This window comes from Ochlerotatus camptorhynchus, unplaced genomic scaffold, assembly GCF_037179485.1.
Source record: "Ochlerotatus camptorhynchus isolate MF236.1 unplaced genomic scaffold, CSIRO-AGI_Acam_v1.1 ptg000528l, whole genome shotgun sequence".
Lineage (NCBI taxonomy): Eukaryota > Metazoa > Arthropoda > Insecta > Diptera > Culicidae > Ochlerotatus > Ochlerotatus camptorhynchus.
Window position 1 is genome coordinate 62,501 of NW_027041012.1, and position 10,000 is coordinate 72,500.

A 10,000-nucleotide genomic window follows, 5' to 3' on the forward strand; every position below is an offset into this window, starting at 1 on the left:
GATGCGATGATGATGATAGGTGACCGTCTCACCGTCGCACCTCGCCCATCGCGCTCTACGTGTAGTGTGTGCTGCCGGACCGACCGGCCGACCGACCGACTGTGGGAAGTACAAGCCGCAGCAGATTCCTGTTCGTCGTGTAAGGCTTTTTCACTCGAAACTCATTTTGCTTCCGCTCATACTACCCTCCCTATAGGTACTTTTTGGTCAAAAAGTAGCCCCGGCAATCCGGCGAGAGGAAGCAGTTTGGCCAACGAGCCTTACTGACTGACTGACTGTACACTCTACCCCGGGTCTTGCGCCATGGCTCACCTGCGGCTCAACTCAGTCAGTTGAACCAAAGCATGAATCTGAAAAAAATGCACATTAGGCCGTAGGGAAATACAGCTGGGGTCCCGCCAAGCCATCTCACCCATGCCAGAGCTGATCCCATCGGCCTATACTGGTCTCAGGCCGAAGGACACACTCCACTCTGCGGCTCAACTCAGCCAATTGTACCATCCACTCTGCGGCTCAACTCAGTCAGTTGAACCAAAACATGAATCTGAAAAAAAATGCACATTAGGCCGTAGGGAAATACAGCTGGGGTCCCGCCAAGCCATCTCACCCATGCCAGAGCTGATCCCATCGGCCTATACTGGTCTCAGGCCGAGGGACACACTCCACTCTGCGGCTCAACTCAGCCAATTGTACCATCCACTCTGCGGCTCAACTCAGTCAATTGTACCAAAGCATGCCAGAGCTGATCCCATCGGCCTATACTGGTCTCAGGCCGAGGGACACACTCCACTCTGCGGCTCAACTCAGCCAATTGTACCATCCACTCTGCGGCTCAACTCAGTCAGTTGAACCAAAACATGAATCTGAAAAAAAATGCACATTAGGCCGTAGGGAAATACAGCTGGGGTCCCGCCAAGCCATCTCACCCATGCCAGAGCTGATCCCATCGGCCTATACTGGTCTCAGGCCGAGGGACACACTCCACTCTGCGGCTCAACTCAGCCAATTGTACCATCCACTCTGCGGCTCAACTCAGTCAGTTGAACCAAAACATGAATCTGAAAAAAAATGCACATTAGGCCGTAGGGAAATACAGCTGGGGTCCCGCCAAGCCATCTCACCCATGCCAGAGCTGATCCCATCGGCCTATACTGGTCTCAGGCCGAGGGACACACTCCACTCTGTGGCTCAACTCAGCCAATTGTACCATCCACTCTGCGGCTCAACTCAGTCAATTGTACCAAAGCATGAATCTGAAAAAAATGCACATTAGGCCGTAGGGAAATACAGCTGGGGTCCCGCCAAGCCATCTCACCCATGCCAGAGCTGATCCCATCGGCCTATACTGGTCTCAGGCCGAGGGACACACTCCACTCTGCGGCTCAACTCAGCCAATTGTACCATCCACTCTGCGGCTCAACTCAGTCAGTTGAACCAAAACATGAATCTGAAAAAAATGCACATTAGGCCGTAGGGAAATACAGCTGGGGTCCCGCCAAGCCATCTCACCCATGCCAGAGCTGATCCCATCGGCCTATACTGGTCTCAGGCCGAGGGACACACTCCACTCTGCGGCTCAACTCAGCCAATTGTACCATCCACTCTGCGGCTCAACTCAGTCAGTTGAACCAAAACATGAATCTGAAAAAAATGCACATTAGGCCGTAGGGAAATACAGCTGGGGTCCCGCCAAGCCATCTCACCCATGCCAGAGCTGATCCCATCGGCCTATACTGGTCTCAGGCCGAGGGACACACTCCACTCTGCGGCTCAACTCAGCCAATTGTACCATCCACTCTGCGGCTCAACTCAGTCAATTGTACCAAAGCATGAATCTGAAAAAAATGCACATTAGGCCGTAGGGAAATACAGCTGGGGTCCCGCCAAGCCATCTCACCCATGCCAGAGCTGATCCCATCGGCCTATACTGGTCTCAGGCCGAGGGACACACTCCACTCTGCGGCTCAACTCAGCCAATTGTACCATCCACTCTGCGGCTCAACTCAGTCAATTGTACCAAAGCATGAATCTGAAAAAAATGCACATTAGGCCGTAGGGAAATACAGCTGGGGTCCCGCCAAGCCATCTCACCCATGCCAGAGCTGATCCCATCGGCCTATACTGGTCTCAGGCCGAGGGACACACTCCACTCTGCGGCTCAACTCAGCCAATTGTACCATCCACTCTGCGGCTCAACTCAGTCAGTTGAACCAAAACATGAATCTGAAAAAAATGCACATTAGGCCGTAGGGAAATACAGCTGGGGTCCCGCCAAGCCATCTCACCCATGCCAGAGCTGATCCCATCGGCCTATACTGGTCTCAGGCCGAGGGACACACTCCACTCTGCGGCTCAACTCAGCCAATTGTACCATCCACTCTGCGGCTCAACTCAGTCAGTTGAACCAAAACATGAATCTGAAAAAAATGCACATTAGGCCGTAGGGCTGCGGTCCCGCCAAGCCATCTGGCACATGCTACAGGTCATTCCATCGACCTAAGCTGGATACAGGCCGAGGGACACCATCGCCACTTGACTGCTCAACTCAGCCAATTGTGCCCATCGCCACTTGACTGCTCAACTCAGCCAATTGTGCCAACACATGAAATTGGCAAAAATGTGTGGTTGATATTAATCTAGATTAGGCCGTATGCAAATGCAGCTGCGGTCCCGCCAAGCCATCTCACCCATGCCAGAGCTGATCCCATCGGCCTAAGATGGTCACAGGCCGAGGGACACCGATCCCGAGAGCAGCACCGAGTACCGCGGGTTGGTGGCATGGCATATGAATGCAGTATTGGTCGATGGGAAATGTCAACTGGTACCTAGCAAGTCAACTGGTACCTAGCCACGGTCAATCTCACGGACACCAACCCCGACGACGACAGCAGGTGGGTATATTTTCTTTTTTTCAGGTGCAGCAGGTAGGTATATTTTCTTTTTTTCAGGTGCAGCAGGTAAGTATATTTTCTTTTTTTCAGGTGCAGCAGGTAAGTATATTTTCTTTTTATAGGTTTATTTCATTTATTTATTTAGCAACACAATTATTCTCCCCCCATACCACTGTCATGCAAGCGAGCTATGCCGAACATAGCCGGGGGATGAATAAGGTCGATGTGCCCAGTTAAAAATACATTGTCCTCATCGGCCATGTGACGGGCAGCCGAGATAGCGTAGGCTATCGAGCTATTAAGCCATGGCCAGCTAAGCTGCCTTCCAACATCATGGACCACCGTCACCCAACACCCTACCGCATGTGCTATTATCAGACGTTGTTCATGGCCGAGGTCGCTCAGGCGTTTCCTGCGGTAGGTTGTTGGGTACAACGCCACAAGCAGTTTCCTGATGAAGGTTGGCAGCATCTGACGTTGCGCGCACCGGCCCAGTACCGCATCAAAGTGATGCTGGAGGCATCCCGGCATCCAGTCACGGTTCATCAACGATTGTGCCACGAACTCAGGATAGGGAATTGCTGGCTGCTGGTAGCGCTGCAATAAATAGAAAAGGTAAGTATTAGTTAAGTTAGGATTAGTTTAGGTTAAGTTAGGCTTAGTTTACTCACCGCGATGGGCTGCTCCACTGACTGGCGCACGTTCTGCTGCTCGCTGAGCCGAGCAATCTCGACGATAGCCGTATCCAGATCTCTCCGTAGTTCTGCCATTTGAGACACCATCACACCGAAACGCAGCTCCATTGCCGCTAATCGTCCCGCCGCGCCACAGCACGACAATGGAGACTGCGTGTTTCGCCTCGACGACGGTCCAGGCTGCGGGCTGGATGTGACTGGCCCAGGCTGCGGGGACCATTCCCTGGCTGTAGAGGGGCCAGGCTGCGGGCTGGATGTGACTGGCCCAGGCTGCGGGGACCATTCCCTGGCTGTAGAGGGGCCAGGCTGCGGGGACGGTTCTCGCGGCGTGGCCGGCGTGGCGGCCCGTCGACGGCGTAATCTTCGCCGCAGACTGCGGCTCCCACCAGGCTGCGGGGACGGCGCTATCGGCGGTGTGGCCCGTGACTGACTCCGACGTCTCTTTCGCCGACGGTCTGATGGCGGCGGCGGCGATGGCGACCGTGATGGTGGCCCCTGCTCCCGCCACATGGAACGTGTCGTTGCCGGCATCTTCACACGATTAGACTGTCAAACAACAAAGAAAAATGTATGGTTACTTTGATTTGTTCTACAAACACGAACGTACCACATATGGCAACATGGTTGAATCGAACACTGACCTACTTTACTGACATGTAGCTAGTTTTAGCTATATGGCCAGTAAACGAAAGTCATTGTTCGGTTTGACTTCAATAGGTGAGCCGAGCTGAGCACCACAATGGGACAATGGTGGTGTGTTTTGTTAGTATTGTAAGTACACTGAGGACCGGCAGCGTATTGGTGGCATGGTCTACGAGCGAGCGAGTATGTGCGCGAAGCACTCCTCAACGTAATCGTCCAACCTCACCACAACGTTTCACCTCTTAAAATCGTTCCTCGTGCCGTATGATGCACAGCCCAGCTGCCTGGCGAACCGCGCTGGGCTGGGCCGCTGGTAGGTAGGCAGTTAGTGTGTGTTCGTTGTTTCCATCCATTCCGACAAGTCCACCATGATTTACGAGTCCGACTGACTGCAGGGGACTTGTGCAAAAAAAAAAGACAAGTCCAGCACAAGCACCATGTGATGGGTTTTTCGTTCCATCTTCCGATCATCGGATTGTTTGACTATTGACTATTGCATTGCATACCTTTAGGCGCCGGGGGACTTCATGCAGGAAAGAGAAGTCCACACACCAAGGCCTATAACCAAGGCCATGATGGGGACTTCTCTTCTCATACACAACACACACACGTCTCGACGGACGCGCGCGCTCACCACCACCACACCATGTGATGATGATGAGCGTGCGGCCGGATGATAACCACCGCACTCGCGCGCCGCCGCCACCACCAGCACACACTTCGTGGGCCGTGGGGGGCGCGCAACCTCCAAGCAAGGGTAGTCTGAGAGGATCGAAATGTACACCTCTCTGCAACTCGCAACTCCCAGCCTGTAAACCTATCGTTTGTAGGAGGTCTCAGGTATCGAAATCATATATTGATGCTGAGCAGCGCCACCAGCGTTCCAGTATCCCAGATACTTGCTGTACGACGCCGCGCGCAAGGGCTTTGTCTGCGTGCATGCAATAAGATGCCAACGTGAGATCACGCTAGCAAGTCTTGTAGGTTTTTTGCCACATGATCACCGACCACCTATGGGGGACACTATCAGCTCGGTTTGGTTACGACCTTAGAGGCGTTCAGGCATAATCCAACGAACGTAGCGTTATACCAAAGTCCGGTCGAACTAGTATTGAGCCATTGGTTCGTAGCTGTGGATACGTCTATTAACGTCTCTTTAAACTGTTCCCCTACAAGAGGAGAATTTAGTTCATTCGAGACGGGTTTTAAACAGCAGCTGTTTCATCATGTGTGTCCCCCGTTTAGGTCGGTCGTCCTCCCTCGTGTACCTTGGTCTTTAGGACCTCTCAGACTACCTCTTGTCGAATGAAGTGGCATGACTACCAGTCATTTTCTTTCTAATGCCACTTCAACTTACTCGTGCTTATATCATATCGTATAAGTCTAACGCCCTCAGGAAGTTGAGTACAGTTTGCTCTGTACTCCTGTCATTGAACAATACCTCACGGATTGAACCAACGACACCCATATCTTCCCTTAATTGTGCTCTCGCCGGGCACTCCACCAATAGATGATTTACATCTAATACCGCACCGCATCCCTGGCAGTAGGCCACACTGCCGCTAAATCGAGGTCCATGAGTGAGCCGTGTATGACCAATCCTCAGCCGAGTCAGAACTTTCTGATCTCGAGAATTAGGTGCATCCTTCCACTCTTGTGTAGTGTTCTTGATACGACGCAGGAATGCATCACGGTTGTTATGCCAAGACACATTCCATGCGTATCGCGAGGTCTGCTTCACCCAGCGGGTAGCGTCACTATAGGGCACCGGAATGGCCTCTAGTTGAGCAAGACGACCCTGGTTAGCTAGTTTATCAGCAGCCTCATTCCCTGGTATACCTGCGTGTCCAGGTACCCATGCAAAGGTTATGTTAGCGTACCGTTGCACCTCTAACAGCCACGGGTGTCCAACCCGCCCATGCTCAAGGGCAGAGAGACAACTCGCAGAGTCAGAGAATACAACAGCCTGAGACCCATTTGCTAGCCTACAAGCTTGCAGGAGAGCATAGGCCTCAGCTGAGAAGATACCACAGAGACCGGGTAACCGGCCGCAGCGGCTTATGTCCTCCCCAGACACCCCATAACCAACCTCCTCTTCGATTAATGAACCGTCCGTAAATAGCTTGAGCCTTCCCTCGTATGAGGCAGCGACCTCCCTAAATGCAGCTTTCGCCACACTAGAGCTAGCCCCCGCCCCACACATAGCTTTAACCCTCCAATCAACTTTCGGGGCAGTAGCATCCCATGCCCGTTGCCACAGCCTAGCTCGCTGGGCTAACGTGGGAAAATCTACTCCCGTCAAGTCGCTCCACCATTCTCTCGCCCTTGCAACCGTGGGCCTGTCATTGAGAATGGGATCCCTTTCTAGGAGCCTTAGCGCCTTGGTGGCCAGGTCTTCGGTGACAACATTCACCAAAGGAACCTTTCCATTCTCCACCAACAGGGAAGCTATTGGTGAAGACCTCAGCGCTCCGCTACAGATTCTGTACGCCTCATTGTACTGAGGTTCCAGAATCTTGAGCAGGGAGACACCACCCCTGCTCCACAGTTCCGCCCCGTAAAGGATGCTAGGGACAACCAGAGCCCTAGCAACCTTGGTCAATGTACTACGAGAGGCTTCAGAGAAGCGACCATTTAGGGTCCGAAGGATATTCAACTTGTTGTTGACGTTATCCTTCACCAACTTGGCGTGCTTAACAAATCGGAGTTTGTTATCAATAGTCACACCAAGCAGTTTCATCTCGCGTACGGCCTTGACCGCATGCTCACCGATACTAACATAAGGCAGGTTCGGTCTGTGATGATGCCCAAAGCAGACGTGCAGCAGTTTGGACTTCTCGGGGGAAATCACAAACCCAACACCATCTGCCCAGTCAACGACAGACTGAACTGCATCCTGCATCTTGTGCCTAACCACCCTACCGTATTTACCTAACACGATAAGGGTAATATCATCGGCGTATACAATGATGTATACTTCCTTGGGAATGCGTTCAAACACTGAGTTCATCGCAATGAGAAACAGTGTAACCGAAAGGACAGACCCTTGCGGGATGCCATTCTCCAGCAACCTCGAGGTAGAGGTTGCGCCAGCGTTCAATACTCGGAACCTACGGTTCTGTAGAAAGTTTTCTACGTAGTTAAACATACATCCTTGGAAGTCCCAGCTCTTGAGGGAAGTCAAGATAGGAAGCTTCCATGTCATATCATATGCCTTGGACAAATCGAGGGAGACTACATCTACATGCAAATCTTCCGACGAGGCCTTGTCCAATAAATGATCGAGCTCAGAGAAGAACGTCTCCGACCCATAGCCGCATCGAAATGCGTGTTGCCGTGGGTGGATCCGTCCTTGCCTCTCCAGCTCGGTTGACAGACGACGGTTAACCATCCGCTCGAGTGTTTTTCCCATGCAGCTCAGCAGGGTTATCGGTCGATAACCCTCTGTTAGGGTTTTATCCTTCCCAGGTTTGGGAATAGGAATAACCAACCCTTCTTTCCACTCGTCCGGTATCTGGCCAGAAAGCCAGACTTCGTTCATAGTAGCAAGAAGAGCCAATCGGCCGGCAAGGGGTAATCTCCTAAGCAGGGGATACCCGATGTCGTCAGGGCCCGCAGCCTTACCAAGGCCGCGGCGCAGGGCCCAGTTGAGCTCTTCAAGCACGAATACCCTGTTGTAGTCTTTTACTAGACTACACTGCCTGTCACGGGAGTAGCGGTACTCCCCCTCAGCCAATGACTTTACACGCAGGAACTCATCACTGTGATTGCTGTTTGCCGACACCTTGGCAAATTGATCAGCAAAGGCCTCACTGATAAGTCCTGGGTCTTTCGTGTAATCGCCATCCAACTTAATCACCCTCTCAACATGTCTGTTCTTACCACCGACAGACTTTACCTTTCGCCATAGCTCACCCGAGCTAGTGGTTTCCGATATGTCTGCGGTGAAAGCAGACCATGTATCCCGCTTTGCAGCTTTGATTACGCTTCTAGATTTAGATCGAGCAAGCTGAAACTCCCTCAATCTATCGGCCCTAGAAGGATCATCAAGCTGCAACCTACGCAGCGCCCTTAGACATTTACGTCTAGCCTTAATCGCTGTATGAACTTCTGTCCCCCACCAAGGGACAGTTTTCATACCTCCTCTCCCTCCAGCCTTTGGGATGTGACGATGAGCGGCCTTACTCAAGATTTGGGTCCAGTCGCCTGGTCTCAGTATCCTGTCATCACCAGGCAGTTGGCGACAGACTTCTTTGCCAAAGCTGTCCCAATCTGCCCTCTCAAGGTTCCATCTCAGCCTTGTCACAGTAGACGGGAGGTCTACAGCCTGTGACAATGAGATAGGAAAATGATCACTTCCATGTAAGTCATCGTCAACCCGCCAGATAAACTGGCTGGCTACATCCCAAGAGGCTATGGCCAGATCAATCACGGACTCTACCCCGGTGGTGGGATCGAACCGAGTCGGTCTGCCATCGTTCAGCACTGAACAACCCAACGTGTCCAGTAGCTGATACAACCTCTCGCCACGAACGTCCGTCTTATGTGATCCCCAGGAGGGGTGATGCGCATTCAGATCGCCCACTATCACATAAGGGACAGGCAGCTGCGAGATGAGATCTTGCAGTTTGCCGATGACGTTCACTTCCTTGCCAACCCTATTCCTCGGAGCCATGTATAAGCTAACAACAGTCAGCTTATACGGAAACTGAATGGTGACCGCGGTGGCCTCCAGTTCAGTATCCAACTGCTCTACCTTATGTGGTATATCTTCTCTAATAGCCAATCCAGTGCCGTGGATGTAGGCATTAATGTGAGGCTTAATATACCACTTATATCTACCACCGAGATAGTTTGGAGGTAGATCTGCTACCTTGGCCATCGTTTCTTGGAGAGCGACGACACAAGGCTTCAGTTTCCTTGTCAATAGCTGGATCTCAGATAACTTTGATCGCAACCCATGGACATTCCATTGCAGTATTACGTTCGATGGCTCTTTACCATTCTGTTGTGGGACATCAGACATGGTAATTACTTTTTACCGGCAACAGCATCGCTTTCGCGCTCCGATACCGAGTCAATAGGGGGAGAAGGTGCTGAGTTTTCTCCCTTTTTACGGCTCTTCTTACCTCGAGTGTCCTCGAGGCCGGCGGTCTGCTTCCGTTTCCTACGGGTCACGGGAGCAGTAACCTCGCTCTCACTAGAGTCGAGGTTGACGCCAACTCTTTCGAGTTGTCCAACAAGGGAAGCACATTCCATCTCAAGGCGAGTCTTAGACTCCTTGAGTTGTTTGATTTTCCCCTTGCCAAGGGCGACCTCCTTTCGCAGGCTTTCCACCAACTTTTCCAGGAGCTGTTTATCCTTATCAGTTGGTGTTTCGGCATCAGGCAAGGGGTCGGTGCCAACCTCTTGGGTTAGCACTTTGCCCTCCCTACCAGTAGCCTTTCCACTCTTGGTAGCACTAGCAACTTGCGTAAGACCGGCAGGTGGACTAGCACCAACCCCAGTACTCTTGCACTGGGTAGTCCCCTTTTTGCCGGCCTTCGCACCCTTAGCAGATGGAGCTCCGTCTGTTCCCTTGCCCTTAGGGTTCGACTTCGCAGCTCCCTGCTTGGCCTTCTTCTTCTTCTTCCCTTGGGAAGAAAAAAATGGCACCTGCTGACCCTTACCAGAGTCAACAGGTGCCGTCCCAGCAGCAACCGCTGCATAGGACTTACCGCTTCGCTCGTCGCTATAAACCTTCTTGGCATCCCCAAAGGAGACACCAAGGTT